This window comes from Spermophilus citellus (assembly GCF_964194105.1).
Source record: "Spermophilus citellus genome assembly, chromosome: 4".
Lineage (NCBI taxonomy): Eukaryota > Metazoa > Chordata > Mammalia > Rodentia > Sciuridae > Spermophilus > Spermophilus citellus.
The window spans coordinates 193,064,612-193,080,902 of NC_138185.1; the positions used below are offsets into that span (position 1 = coordinate 193,064,612).

Sequence of the window (16,291 nt, forward strand, 5' to 3'; positions counted from 1 at the left end):
TTTGAGGAAGGAACACCCTCCCACTCTGGGAATTAGTGAGCACTTCCCTTTGGTCTTGGTTGAGTAGCTGTTGGGTGGATGGCTGAGTGGTCTCTGAGGTGTGTTCCCATCAGCATCCCCAACTCTGGGGAAAGGTTCTCTGGAGTAGTATGCTATGGGGCTCCAGGGAATCCTATTACTTATCCTTGAGGTTGGAGCCTGAGACATCTGTTCTCCTTGGCCAAGTCCTTGGCTTGAGTAGGGAACTCATCTTCCCTTTCCTTACACTCATGTCCAGAAGGTTGAAATGGAAATTCCTGCTGGAGTCACAATTTCCTCCCAACCCAGTTCTAAGACTGGGCACCTCAGGGGCCGGGCATGGGCCTGGGATCTGAGCAGGGCAATGGTGAGTAGTCCCCAGCCATGAATTTGTGGGCAATAAACAGTTTCAATGATCTGAGAGAAAAGGAAAAAAAAAAAAAAGTTCCTGGAGGGCAGGAAACAGTGGCATTTGGGGGACATTTGCTGTGTGGTCCCTGTCTGTTGAATTTCAACTACCGGTCACTAACATTTATGTGTGTGGGCCTCCTGCTTTGCCCAGTGGTGTGGCAAGAAAACAGAAGTGCGGGGCCCAAGCTTGTAAGAGGGTTTTCTTGGCCCCCACAACAGCTTGCTGAGTGGAATTTTTTAGAGGTTATTCTAAGGAGAAGTTGACTTAAGCAGCCTGTTGAGTTAGGCTTCCTGGATAGCACGGTAGACACATGCCTTGGTTTGTCTCTTAACAGCATACTGAAAATGATCCCAACCAAACCCAATCAAACAGGAGCACAGTCTCTGCTCTTCTAAATCATTTTTAATGAAGCCGTGAGTAGCAGAATAATACACAATGTGCCTCAGATACACAGCATAGCAGGACCTAGATAATGAGCTAATTTTCCCCACATCTTGAGAAAAAGAATAATAAAGTACTTCTTTATGAACAATGTTTAAAAAATATAAACTGGAGAACATTCTCCAGGAACTAAAGTCTAAGAAACCCCAGGGGGATCCATCAGAGGCAGTCTCTGGGGAGGGGGAGGGATTCTCCACAGCTAGGAGGGGCTGCAGCAGCCCCTACTTTTGCTGTGATTGGTGACAAGCAGCAGTCTGGGAATGAAGAGGGTGGCAGCAGCATTTGGCAGCTCTTTAGCAATCTTCATGACAAATTTGGGTAGATCCAGTTGGTGGCTTTGCCAGTGGGGGCCAAAGAGGCAATGGAGCCGCCTTCTTCTTGGAGGTGGGAGATTCCCTTTGCTTGAAGAAGAGAGAGGAGGGAAGAGGAGGAAGGATGAGGGAGCTCAGGTCCTTATAATCTTGCCGACCTGGAACGAGGAAGATCAGAAGTCAGGCTGGATTCTAAACAGTACTGTTAGGGGATGTGATAGAGATGGTTCCGTGGGCTTCAATGATGGCTCATCACTGAAGCTGAGAGAACAATTTAAAGGAATTGGGGCTCCTTTAGTTACACAGTGAAAGAGGGACAACATAAGGCATGTGGTATAAGCGAATTGGGGTCTGAGCCCCTCTATTCTTTCACTCATTAGCTGTGTGGGCCTTGATATTCCTTGGCCCTGGTTTTCTAGAATGGAGATATAACAACGGTTCTTCATGCCTCATAGGGAGACTGGCTCAACTGAGGAGGCCAAAATGAGTGTTTTGTCATAGGAATGTTTCAGGCCATTGTGACAGGAAGAAATGGAAGAGTGAGATGGTCCCAGTGTTAGAATTTAAAAGCATCTCCCTGCAGGGAGGTTTTCTCTCACAGTTGGAGACTCACCGGAGGCACCCCCCCCACCCCCAGCTTGGAAGCCCCCTCACCTCAGTTGGACCACAGCCGTAGCGTCATGAGTACGTTAAAGCCAGCCACTTTCAGGAGGAGGATGCGGAGCCCCATCACTGACAGGTTTTGAAAGTTTAGGTTTATATCTGTAAAACAGAGAGACCACAGCCGTTATAGGCACACGCACCAGAGGTCTGCATAGCTCCTTAGGACACCAACGGCTTTTCCCAAAGCGGGTGGGACAGGTGGGGGGTGAGTTTCAGCTCCTGGATCCACCTCATTTTTTGAGCTCCTTGTGTAAATATATTTATATACTGTGTAAATATATTTGTGCATTCCTCCAGGTTTAAAACAAAACAAAAACACCTACTGGGGTTGCTCCTTGTTTTCTTTCTGAGCCCCTGTGGGGATGGGGATGGGGATGGGGATGGGGTAAGAATAGGTGCTCAGAATTTATCACTATAATCCCTTGGGTCCCAGTCCTTTAGTGAGACAAGTGGCTGAACCACAGGAGGGATGATTGAGGAGGAACAACTTAAGTGGGGCCAGGGGGTGAGGATTGGTGGGGGTCCTTGAGAGACAGGACTCCTGCCCACAAACCATGTAAGTTCTGCTGGTTTGGGAGGGGAAATGTCCCTGGGATGACCTGATTGATTCAGGGATATCCCTAAGGGAGTCAGAAAGTTCACAGCTGAATACCCAGCAGCTCTCTTTGGTTCTCCTGATGGGAGCTGTTGAAAGCAATACAGAGGCCTAGGATGAGTAAAACGGAGACTCATCCTCAAAGTACTTGGAATGGAAAAGAAAATTCGACATTTTGAGGTGGACTTAAGACCGACCCCAGGCAGCTCCAGGCAGGTCATAGCTGCTATTCTGCTCCTCATGACTTCATTCCCAGATCTATTCCCCCTGCCCCTACCCTATCTAGTCAGAGTTAATTGTGGGTTTGTTGCCTCCCCAGTGCTGTGACAAGCGGGATAGACCTTTCTCTTACCTGTTTCAAAGCTTTTCTCTACCAACTTCGCATCACAGGGGACCTCTAAAAGGAGAAACAAGAGTTTTTCTTAGAGTCCAGAGCATGCTGACTCTCCCATCCCAAACCTCCTGGTTGCTGGGCTCGTGAGTATCTATAGCCTTTCCATGCTTTCTTAGGGAGAGATCTGGACGGAACTTATTGCACAAGGGCACCTCCTCAGCAGGAGGCCTGAGGACCAAACACCCTGGCTTCTGGGCACCATTGCACTGACTCAGCAAACGCTGGCTGTGCAAAGTGCAGATTGTATGACATGGGCCACAGGGAGACCTTAAGATAGAGCTTGCCCTTGGTCAGGCTGCAGTGTGGAGTCTAACCAGGGAAGTGAGATCAAAGCAGTGATAAGAACAATAGGGCGATAGATACTTAAATGTGTTCCAAAAAGTTTTGATCCTTGTATTCCAACTTTGTTTCTTTGTTTTCTCTCTCACTGACTTAGTTGCTCAGCTTTGAATCCAGCCACCTTCCTCAATGCCCTATTTTCTTTCTCATCTCTAAGTGGTTTCATCCTTGAAACCCAAGTGCTACCACCCTGCCCAGGCCTCTGTCATCTCTCTCTGCTGCTATTGCTTCCTTTCTTCTTTCACTCTGGACCATTCTCCACACACCAATCAGACTGACCTTATAAAAAAGTAGTTTAGGGGTCACCCCTCCCTCCCACCCCCAGTCACAACCAATTAATAGCTTCCCAATAAGTAAAATAGTAATCTATCCTCTCATGGTCTTGAAGCTCTGTTTTCTGGTCCATGCTTACATTTCTAACTCATTTTCTGCTGCTTTTCCCAGCTGTCAGCATGGTCCTGTCTCAGGCCTCCATGGAGTTCTCTCTCTGGCATGGCATGTGGGTACCTTGTTATTCTTTAACCCAGCTCAGTAGCATTTTTTTCAGAACCCTTTACCCTAAGGTGACTCTGTCTTTAAGTCTAAGTTAAAGTACACATTACAATCTGAAATTATACAGATTTCCCTCTGCTGAGGGATGGTCTCCCCTAATTGGAATGGGGCTTCCTCAGGGCAGACCCTTCACTGATGCATGGTCCTGTGCCTAAGCAAAGGCTGGGAGGCCAGACCTCACAGAGCAGGTGAGACCTAGGCTGGGTCACCACCCTCTACACCTGCTCTCTCATCTTCTTTTTGCCCTTAATTGCCCTTTTCTTTAAATGGGCTTCAGGATGAGGCTGACTGCTCCTTAGTAAAAAGAAAATGGGAGATTTTCTGACAATTGATGAAGCCGAGAGCACCAATCAGAGTAGCTTTCATCTATCATTAACCTAAGCTTTGGGTAGAACCATGCTTCTCTGGAAGCAAGGAGATGAAGTGTGTAAGGGCAAGGGGGAGGTTACTCACCTGAGCTGGGGAAGGAGATGTTCTTCTGGATGAAGGCACTCTCACAAGTGAAGTTAGTTTTGCTGCTCCAGGCCAAGGCACCATTGCTCTTGGAATCCATGGACTTCATGTCCAGCACAGTGTTTCCGGAGGCAAACATTTCAGAATCCTCAGTAAATTGTGATGACATGTCGGGGTTAGAATCAAAATCAGTGAATAGGCAGACAGTGTTTCTGGATTTAGAGTTTCTCAGCTGGTACACAGTCGGGTCAGGGTCCTTGATGGCTGTGGGCCAAGAGGACTGGGATTAGAAGATGCTTTTGCTTTCTTTGCTCCAACCTATACCAAAGCCCAGATGCGGGTGATAAACAAGAATGAGGCTCTCTGGGGCTGGGTAGTCTCATTCTCAGGCTTTTTTTTTTGGGGAAAAACCAGCTGCTTGAGATGGACTGGGACTTTGGGGACAAACACAAACTATGAATCTTGGGCAGTTAGTCAGGATTTCAGTGAATCCCTGGCCAGGCTCTTTCTGCTATTCTAGGAAACAAAAATGAAATTGCTCATTCTTCTACTGAATAGGAACTTCTTCAAAACCTCAGTAAGCCTAGTCAACAACATTGTTCTGGCAGGACAAAAGCTAGTATAGGGAAAAAAAAAAATGCCCAGAAAAGCAAATCATGCCTCTTGGAACCTAAGGTGTTTTCCCCCACTTAGGTTGGGCATTGGCAGGAAATGGAGATTTAGGATATGTTGGCGTTAAACTGGAAAATCTATCACACCACCAGGAGATTTCTCTCTCATTGATAATACTATGGACTCCACACTAGGACACCTACATTCAAGCCCTGGCTCTCCTATTTGCTAGATAACTAGATATAAGGCCCTAAGGACTCACACCAGCTTTTTCAGGAGGACTTTGTGTTTTTAGTAAGACTCTCATTGTTTATTCTTTCCAACCTCCGCCTTTAGAAGAGGAAGCAGAGGTTTGCCAGGAGGATTAACATGTTGGGGCCACCCAGAATGTTTCCAGCAGGGCTGGGATTAGAATTTCCTGCCTGTGTGGTTCTAGGATCCCACAGCTCCTCCCTATGCACATAAGGTTTCTCAGACTCCTGCTGCACCCTGCTTGCTGAGCCAGCCTTGGTGGCCTAGGTGATGCAGATATTCTGCTGGATCCCAAACCAGAGAAATCAGTGCTTGGCATGACCCTGGGGTGTTGAGTCAAGGAGAGCAGCCTGCTGAGCGGGGCCACCCCTGGAGCAGCAGAGCAGGGGTGGGCTCTGTGGTCAGGCATCTGAAGCTTTGTTTGTCCCTTTTGGGGACAAAAAATGTTGTACTAGAGGTACTGATATATATATTTAGCTCCCTTTTACTTTCATCTCCAGGTACCTCTAGTGCAACCTTACCTTTTTTTTTTTTCTGAAAATAAGAAACGGTCACTTTTAACTTGGAGGTCATTAGGGGTCCACCTGCCAGAGCCCTGTGGGGAGGGACATCCTATTCCACCCCAGCATGTGAAACACATTCTACCACTGACAGTGTCAGAAGGTAGCCTCAGCAAGACAATCAATTTTTCAATGTGGAAGTTCAGCTATTCTAGATCCTAACCTGTCATCATAATTCAAAACTAACTGCAGAAGCACATGTCTGAATGCTCTAGTGCTTTAGATCCCTGGGGGGCAGAGCAGTGATTGAAAGCTTCCTTACCACTAAATCTGTGCTCTGCAGTTAGGCACTAGGAACCAAGAAATGAAAGTTAGTGACACTGATCTGTGTCTCATTGAAGCTTTGTAGAGTGTCAGGAAACAGCGTGGGCAGACTTCTGAGGAATAATGGAAACTCTGAGCCTTTGCCAAACTGCCCCCAGGAGGCAGGTGCTTCCTTACAGAAAGTCCTCAGGTTTCTCTTTCCAGAGCCCACGGAGGAAGGAGAGGGAAGGTCCCTAGGCCATGGACCATCCGTGGAAAGAGCTGATCCTTCTCACCTCCTATCTGGTCTGCATTTCTAAACTGAATTCTCAGATTACTGGTGTCTGGTCTTGGCCCTAATTTCTGTATTCTGTTGCAGGCTCTAGTATTCCTTATCTCCGTGGTCTAAGAAAATACAGTCTTTGCCTTGTCTCTCAATCCAACTTGATCATCAGATGTGTTCACTTAGACCAAAAGTCATGTGCTTTGTTCATTCCCAAGGTCATATCTTTTTTCTTGTTGTTCCTTGTACCTAGAATCCCACGTCTCTCCTCTTTCTGCCCATACAAATGTTAACTTATCCTCAGGGCTCAACAAATCTTTTTTTTTTACCACATAAAACATCCACTATCTTGGACTTTTCTTCCAGGATCCTAACTCATCTGGATCTCTTATGCCCACTGACATCATTAATTGTTAATAATAAAACAGTTTTTAAGTGGGTAAACATACAACAGTTCTGTACTTTTGGCTAGCCTTTAAAAAATTTTTTTGTAGTTGTTGATGGACATCATGTCTTTATTTTATTTGCTTGCTTTTTTTTTATGTAGTGCTTAGGCTCAAACCCAGTGCCTCACACACGCTAGGCAAGCACTCTGCCACGGAGCTACAGTCCCAGCCCCTTTGGCTAATCTTTATATTATTTGGGGACAGGTCAGATATCTATCTTACGCTGCTTCATATGCACTGTAACATTTTATAGAGTGATAGCTACTTAGAAGGCATTTAAAAATATCCTGAATGATTAAAGTCAAATTTTAATGTGTTTGACCTAGAGAAACATAGATATTCAAAATTGATAGTGATGCCTTTCCCCTTCCCAGACCTCTGTAAGACAATTAGTTACAATATCCACAGTTAGCCTCACCAGGGTAATAATGGATATCCCTGGGGAACGAATTAATGACACTAGTGCACGGGGTTGCAAATAGCATAACCTAAGATGACTCACCAGATAGTATGGACACTTGGGTCCCTTTCCCAAATATGAGTTTACCAGTCATTCCTCCAGTATTCACACTGCAGGCAATGCCATTACAGAAACTCATTGGAGAAGCACTGATGTCCCCGAGGACAGGAGGATCACACTCCTAAGAGTGAGGCCTTCTGCTATTTTGTCTTGAGATTTTTGTCTCTGGTATGTCTTTTTTCTTGCCCAATTCTGCAATGGTACCCTGAGCTGAGTTTGTGAGTTCATGTGATTTCCACAAATTCAGTAGATTTCAATGGAGCAAAATCCCCTATTCAGGGCAGCAATATCTTAGATCCTCTAGTGGAAGGTTCAGAAACAGAACTTATCATCTGCCATGTAATTCTTAAGGTCCCAGTCTAAGGATAATGTCTCCAAAGCACTTAGGGCTGCTAGTGGGAGGATTTCCTGGAGGTGGGTAGAAAGAACCATTTGGAATCCTATGAGAATACCTGGTCTCAAGTCAGTGTCTTGGACAAAGAAGAAATAATTGTCTATTCAACCCTTGCCCACTCTACTTACTTGGCTGGGTACTCAGTCTGGTCCCTGCTCCAAAGATTAGATTGACTGCCATTGCTGTGTTCCCACTGTGGGTAACATCTTTGGAATAACTCTCCTGATGTGAATCTACTGGAACCCCCACCCCTCACCCTCGTCCATCCTCCCTGGGTCTCAGAGAACTATCCTACAAGGCTTGACCCATCTTAATTTCTTACTTTCCCGTTTCCCAAGGGAGCTGGTCCTTTACAATAATCTTAGTATAGCCAAGTATAGCTTAGTATTATAATAACAATAATATATCAGAAAAGTTATAATAACAATAATATATCAGAAAAGCTACTACTTTTTGTTATCTGTGGGGTATTAGTTCATATTGTGATGTGGTTATTGTCATTTTGCTGTTGGGAGTAGGAGCTGCATTAAATACAGCTGGTGAGGATACAGCTAGAATTCCCCTGTCTGTCATCCTTTCTATGCTTGTTACTCATGTGGAACCTGCCATCTAGATAGGGGCCTGGACCACTTTTACCCCTGGGTGAGGATTCACGACTCTATTGTCCTCCAGAGAGGAAGATTCTCAGAGCAGGTATCCCTGACCATGCTCATTAGCCAACCCAGGGAGTTTAGCCACCTGCTGCAATAAAAGAGAATTTGTGTTTGCCATTAACTCATCTCTTTCCCCCAAGGGCACTAAGCTAATTTCCTGAATGTTCAGATTATCTGGTGCTGATATTATCAGCTTCGCTTCAAAGCACCGAGTATCTGGAAATCTTTTTATATTTCCGTAAATTATTCTGTTCCGATTTTCATTTACTCAATTGGCTCTTGGCACTTCTGACTTTAATATGAGAAATGGGAACATTTCAAGTCACCAAGAGAACTTGTAGAAATGGAAAATGAAGGCTTCACCTCAGGTTTGCTATAAATCATTTGCCTGTTTTCTCTTGGACAAGTCAGCGGTTCTTTTTGCCCTGGTCATTGGCACTGTCATACTCACATGGGCGCACAGCCAGCCTGGTCCCTGCTCCAAAGATCAGCTTACTGTAGCTGCCTGACAATGCACAGTAGGAGGGTGCTTTACAGGAACTCTCTCACTTAGGCAGGACTGGCCTGGCTGGGACACTTGCTTCCTGTCCCTGTGTCCCAGTCTCTTTCAAGTCAACCCTTCTCTGACCAGATGGAAAACTCATGCCCATTGGGTCGAATTCCTCACTTTTCAGCGTAATGGCTCCACAGCCCTTTCCTTGGCCAGTCTGGAACTGGCCAGGCCTTCCTGGAAGAGGAGCCCCATTTTGGGTTCTGCAAGTGAAGGTGAGGGAGGAAACTTGGGAGAGTGTGGAGAAGAGCCAGAGATTAATTGGGAAATGGATCATGAGGGAAAAAATGCATAGCATCAGCAATAGATGGAAAACCTTGGGCAAGGCTTAATGATGGAACCCAGGCCTAGGAAGGGCTCTTCTTCCAGAAAGTGGCTTCTATTATTCCTTGAGGGCACAGAGACTAAAACTGCCACAGGAATATTCACATAAAATGCACAATGTGGACTGTTTTCCTAGGAAGATTGTGGGAGAAGTTACTTATGGGACCTGAGAATCTCTTTCTCTGGAGATCTGTAAATTAGAATTGACATTCATATGGAGGAAAACCCCCAAAGTTTGAGAATGGCTCAGACAAATACTTATCAAAATTTCACAGAACCTATTCCTTGTAAGTTTCTCTGGAAAAAGTGATTCTAAGCTTGAATAAGTTTGGAATATGCTTTATGCTCCTATTTTGGTCTTGAAGATTGACAATGCATATTAGCATTCTAAAGTCTCTGAAAAGTCTTCCAATAAGTAAATCCAGAGCTTTTCTAACTTATTTGATCCAAGAACACTTTTTTTTCTTTTTTTGTTAAAGCACTCATTAACATCCATGGGACTATGCAAGTTTATACACATATATTCCTTAGAAGTGCTTTCTCTAGCTCCAGGAAATTAAAATTCTTTCTAAATGTTAGTCTAATTTTATCCATTAGGTTTTCTGTGCTCAGAATCTGTTTGTTCTCCTACCCACTCCTGAGGCCACAATTAGAGGCCTCATTGATGCTGATTATTTCTTTCTAATCATCATGAAGCAGCTTCATTTTATTTAGGCAGCTGTGGAACACCTAGGCAGCTGGGCAGCAAATGTTCTTGCCCTGTCAGCAGGAGATCAGAGGCAGAGCTGCTCCTGACTGACACACCAACTCTGCACTGCCTGACACTCTCGGGGTTTACCCAGCAAGCACAGGGGCAACTTGAAAGCCTTTCCCAAATGTGAACTTTTGGTCTTTCTTCCATTCACCTTCCTACGTACCTCGGAGCTGTGTATTTCAAAGAATTCTTGTCCCGATGGAGTAAAGTTTCCTTAGAACACCTACTTCCTGGGTGATCTCTCAAGTGGAGACAGATTTCATGCATCTGTCATCATCTATACCTCCTTCTTTTTTGCTGCTTCCCAACCACCACAGATACTGTAATCTGTATGCCTCTGGTTCCTGAGGAATAGGATGGGACTTTCTAAACCTATCCTGAACCAACCCATTGCAGGGAAGAAGTTTTGACAAAGCACACAAATGAACAGATAAAATACAGTGGAGGCTTTCCCTGGAGAAGTGGGCTTCCTCCCACCAGGTCCTGTATTAACCTATTTCTTTCTCTCTTTGCTATATCAGCATTTGGGTGATCTCCCTGTTTGGAGGTCTAATGACTCACTCTGTCAGAAAAATATTTGCTAATGTCAAAGTCATTATATTTTAATTTAGCTGTCCTTTTTTTTTTAAGAGAGAGTGAGAGAGGAGAGAGAGAATTTTTTTTAATATTTATTTTTTAGTTCTCGGTGGACACAACATCTTTGTTGGTATGTGGTGCTGAGGATCGAACCCGGGCTGCACGCATGCCAGGCGAGCGCGCTACCGCTTGAGCCACATCCCCAGCCCAAAGTCATTATATTTTAAGCAGTAATTGCTCTTCCACCTGAGCATTTCCAGATTCTCCTAACCAGAAGGCATTAAAAAGAAAAAAAAAAGTTAGCAACACCTTCATGCCAGGCATTGTGCATGCCTAGTTACAGAGATATGAGAATGAAGGAGAGGGTTCTGCCTTCCCAGATTTTATGGTGCAGTAGAGGGTGCATAGAGGTACTAGGCAATTATGATAGGAAGTCAGATGTGCCTTCCTTTGCATTCCCATCACAACTTGTGAGTACCTCAACTACACCTGAGTGATACTGGGTTTATACTTTGAGATCCTGGAGGTAGAGACTGCGCATTTCCTTCTGCTTCTCTTCTCTTACCACTTCCCTTTCTTCTTCTACATCTAACACTGTACTTGGGATACAATAGTTGCTCAATAAATACTTGTTGAATGCATAAACCCTCAAAATATTTTGATTCACCTTTAATGCAATTGTGCTAGAAAGCAAGGTTTCTCTTGTTAGGACTATTGCATTTCTCCTTTAATTTCTGTATGGTCTCATTTTTCAAACTTTTCATTGTTTTTAATGACATTATTTAGGTTTTAAGTTCTTCCTGTATCTCTCAATTGGGCATGGAATGTATCCAATGCCCAATGTCTTTGAGAAGTTTAATTTTACCTTTTGTGAAATTAACTGGTAAGAAAAATAAAAATAAATCTTTTGACATAATCAGTCACAGTTTACTTTCTGATAAAGATCTAGAAACCATGAAAGAGTCTGTTTCTATAATGATGAAAAGGCCAATTTCCATTAGAAAATGAACTATTAAGCCAGATGCTGGGAATTCAAATTTCAAAACTTTCAAACCTCATAAAGAAAAACGAAAAATGAGTTCAGGAGGTACTGCTTCAGCACCTGAGAGAGCAGAGGATGCACTTTTGGAGTCTTTGGCAAGGGCCTAAGGTCAGGCACTTACTTGGATGTACCTGTAGTCTCGTTCCACTCCCAAAAGTGAGTTTTCGACCACTTGAGTCTACACTATGGTACAACGCAGTACAAATACATGCCCTCAGCCACCTGGGCAGCTGCCCATGACCCCTGTCACATTTCACATTTATAACCTTCCCTCTTAGGGAACAGAGGTTTTAAACAGCCCTTTCCATGATTTTGACGATAAATTTCTTCTCCTGTGTGTCGATACCTAATAAACAGTCTCCTAAGTCTCTACTTCTCTTTCCTCCATACCTGCATCTTGCCAATCCAATGCATGACTTTTCTGATGTCTTAAGAAATGTTGAGTCACTGTGCCATGGTCACTAAGACCAGAAGGTTCACATTGGGCAAACTGTGGACTAAGCCCCTGCACTCTCTGAAGGAAGACCACCATGCCTTCAAGATGTGGGGTCTTCCTTCAGAGCTTGTTTAAGAGGGACTGTGACAGCATGAGGGGTGCGGTTAATAAGAAGGCCTAGAGTCCAAGAGGTGTGAGCTAAACTCTGGCAAGTTACTTGTCCCAAGCATGCTTCCTTATCTGGAAAGTGGGCATACCAACAAATGACCTATCATTCAGATGGATGTCAGCATGGGATGAGAACTCAAAAGGAGAGAGTGTATCAATGGCACCTCAACTGTAGATCATCACAAGATGATGGTTCCTAGCAGAGCTTCGTACAGAGGAGACCCATTCCTGCTCTTACCCACTCCAGCACCTCTGAGTTCCTAGCATCCAGGCTGGGATGCTCTAATCTAGGGGAGACATCTCATGGAGCTGAGGGGAGGTGGCAGCAGGGAAGAGGGACAGGGCAGACCCCTTGGCTGCCAAGAAGAAAAATCCTATTTCAGAAACCTAGCAAGAGTGAGTTCTCTTTTCTCAGAATTTGAGTACTTATCCTCTGAAAGCGAGACCCTCAGTCCAGCCCTCATTAGACCCGACTCACTGACTGTCACTCCTCTTCAACAAAGAACTCCTTTAATGAGGGAGCAGTCCACACCACTCCCTCACTACTGCCATTTCCTTCCATGATATGTCTGAATTCCAAGTTTCCCCCAGCATTTCTAGAACACTCACAGGGATGCACAATGAGGCTGGTCCCTCTTCCAAAGGTCAGTTTGTAGTTTCCTCCTGATGCGCACAGTGAGGAAAGCCTTTGATAAAACCTGTCTCCTGTGGCCTCCCTTTACCACTGACCCAGTGGTGTTGGGACAGCCATCTTGGGAAGCACTAGCCACACTCCCACTGATGTTGGAAACCCTCCCCTGCTGAACTTGGAGCCCTGAGTCCTGTGCTTCCCGGGCAGGGATGGGAGCCAAGAGGAGGGGACTGGAGAAGACCTCAGCCTCAGTTACCCTGAGAAAACACCACTTTCCCACCAGCAGAGAAGCCCATATCTTCATCCAACACTCCAGTACCAACCCTACCACCCTGTCTGTTGGGATGGACACCCTGAGGAGCTGACTCTATTTATCTGTTGTTGAATAGATTCAGTGGCCTCTAAAGGTACTAGGAGAATGGGGGCCAGGGTTTCTTTTGATATTTTGCTGAGGCCATTCTGACTTCCTGACCTTAAGCTCTCCTCCTTGTTCTCATGTTTCCCTTTCCACAGCTCCTGATGTTTCCCATTTTAGCCCTCTTCCTCAGGGAGGTCCAGGGGTGTGAGTCCTGCATAACCCTGTCTGACACAAAACTCCAGGCAGTTTTCAGATCCTTCTTGAGATTTATACTTTAATCCTTTCCTCTTTACCACCTGGAAATAGGCCAAGGCACCCCAAACCTTTCAATTCCTTTATTTCCAGTCAGACTGGATTTATTTTCTATGAAAACTGGGACTACAGAGAAGAAATTCACAACAATAAAACTTTTGAAAGATGAGCGGAAATAGAACTCATGCTGCCTCTTTCAGAGATGCAAAAACTGAGGCTCACGGAAATCACAGCCTGGGCCGCAGACCTGAGCTGAGAAGGAAACTCAGCCCTCAGTCCCCAGTCCTTGTGTGCTACCAGCTCTCAGGTTGTTTCACACAGGGTTTGAGGGTCACATTATTAGCGAAGAGCTGTGTGGTTCCCCTGCGCTTGGGGCGGAAGCGAGGGACTGGGGACCTAACACTGCTCTGCACAGCCCCTCGCTTGGCCTTGCACAGAGGTGTAAACCTAGACCTTAGGCTGCCCCTGCCATGTGAGCAAGAAGTCCTTCAAGTCCCTCCTAGCTCTCACTTTGTGGTTCACAGTTCAATTTGAAACCCAGCTTCTGGGAAGGGCAGGGGAAGCCTTATATAGAGAATGGCAGTGTGGTCAGCCGAGATGCCAGGAGCAGGGGTCAGGGAGGAGAAGCCACAGGTAGGCAAAGATTTGGAACTATGTTTGGCTAAGAACTTGGGTGTGGCATTGATATATCCTTTTCCCCCTCCCATGGAAATATGATAAGAAATTGTCTAGCACCAGGGTAGGGCCAGGGAAGGGTGGAGTGGAGGGGCATTTGTATAGGAAGATCCCGGCTCACTTACTTATGACCACCACTTGGGTTCCCTTCCTGAAAATGAGTTGTTTCCAGATACACACCAAGTGCAAGCATTACAAAAGGTCCTGTTTTTGCCCACCTTGTAGTGGGGGACACACACCCTTTGCAGTAGCTCTAAAAGCTGAACCCAAGAATGGCCGATCCTGAAGTGTTCCCGGTAATGGGTGGCATAAGGACCCGAAGGAGCCTGCCTAGGTGAACAGCACCAGCCCCCAGGGCTACCCATGGCCTTCATTTTCTGTATCACAGCCACCAACAAACATTGCCTCTGGCTATTCCTCCTCTGAGAAAAGCAGTCTTTACAAAACTTAGTGAAACATACTGCCTCCTACATGGTCCTGGTGGGTGTGAGTATTTCTAAAGATACCAGCGAGCAGGCGGGCATTTTCCCACTTCATCTGCCATGATTGAGAAGCAGGTCCCATTTTCTTGGGGACATATGCAAAAATGCATTTTTTCACTCTGTCAGGAAGAGTAGGAACAAGAGAACTGACAACCCACTGCACCGGGGCACATGCTAAAAACACGCCTGGGCCTGACTCAGTCACTGTGCCTTCTCTGGGGCTGAGCAAAGTCCTGGGTGACTCACGCCTGACTCACTCTTCTTTCTGTCCTCATCTCACTCAAGGATGCTAACCGCCAGTAAGGCCTTTTGTCCTCAAGAAAGTCAGACATCTCAGTACACAACAGATTCAAATCCTTTCCCAGAAACATGATGGGGGTGAGGCGGGCGGGAGGGGTGGAATCACGGGTTCTCTGCCAAGGAATTTGGAGTGTCCTCTGCCACCCTGTCCTGTCTCTCTGCCCTTCCAACCCCATCTCAGCACAAGCACATATAAATTGTTATTAGACTTGTTATTACAAGTGTTTTGTTTTTCTGATAAGACTGGAAGTTCCTGAGATCTGAGGCCAGATCTTAGGCTTCTTTTTCTTCTTTGTTTCTTTATTTTTAAACCAGCTATGGTCTCTGGCTTGTTGATGATACTCAATAATTATTTACTGACTTGAACTAACTTTACTGTGCATAATTATTGAGACAAGGAGGCCAGTTTTGGGAGAGGTTAAAAGCTAAGTATATTCTGGGTAAATGTGAACTGCAAAATCCAACTGCTTAGGCAAGGAAAAACCAAGGAAGCATTTCTAAGAGAGATAATAAGGAGGCAGAATAAAAGCCAAAACATTGTGAGACTCATGTTGACCCTCAGCAGAGAGGTGGGAACCAAATGAACAAATTAGAAAACTCGACTGGAAACAAGCATTTTTCTCCCAGTATCTTGATAGCAATTCTCCCTAAAGGGTCAAAAGAATACTATAGCAGAAAATGTGCACCCCAAGTTAGTAGCATTGTTGTGATTAATAACAAAATAATAATCATAATAATCTATCACAGACCAGAGTAGCAGCTATAAATAGAAATATATAAAAGTAAACCTAATATTGGGGGCTACAAATTTCTGGAGTTCCAACTTACTTGGGCTGATCAAAAGTTGTGTGCCAGTTCCAAACTTGAGCTGCTGAAAGCCTGTGTTCACACTCTGACATAACTCTATACAAAATGGCACCCGTAGCTGGGCCATGGCCTGGGAATCACACTCAAGTTTGTTAATAAGTATGCTCCTGTGTCTGCGTGCATAAACAAAAGTGGTAGGAGACATACATTTTTACTATTTAGCTTCATTTCTAAGACCACTAGAAGATGACAAGAAATACATCAGAACCCAACAGGAGATTCTGCTTTGCATACAGTGAGTTATATAAAACACGTTATTAATATTCAGGTTGAAAAGTCATAATTACAGTTTCAGTTCTAGATGGGCTCAGAGAGTTTTGTCTATTCACACCTATTGTTTGTTACATGTTTCTTGCAGGAATGTTCATGGACATTGTATAATGTGACATTATTATTATTACCATCATTTCTTCTTACTTAAATAGCAAAGCCATGTCCCCCCAACCCACAAAAAAAAAAAGAAAAAAGAAAATAAAAATGAATGTTCCTTAACTATAACATAAGTCAGGTTATTTTATAGGACTTACTTGCACCAACTAATAGTCTTGTTCCTGTCCCAAAGATAAATTTGTAGCCTCCAGTATTTCCCACAGTGATTTGTCCTGTGTCAAAATGGGCCATTTCCTTCACCTTCCATTTGTATAACATGTCTGAGGAGCAGGTCCAGGAAGCCCATAGTAAGGTTCGAGTGATAAGAGCTAATAAGAACACATTTTTACACTCCTAGTGAAACCC

The 16,291-nt window shown here is 44.8% G+C and overlaps 1 gene segment (V, D, J or C); it reads right to left on the minus strand.

Annotated features, from left to right (window-relative positions):
• Positions 1-820: 820 nt before the first annotated feature.
• The window catches only part of LOC308648070 (T-cell receptor alpha chain constant-like), a 74,520-nt gene continuing 59,049 nt past the window's right edge, over positions 821-16,291 (minus strand). The window contains exons 2-5 of the C gene segment in view: positions 4,179-4,442; positions 2,793-2,837; positions 1,837-1,944; positions 821-1,340 (exon numbers count right to left, since the gene is read on the minus strand).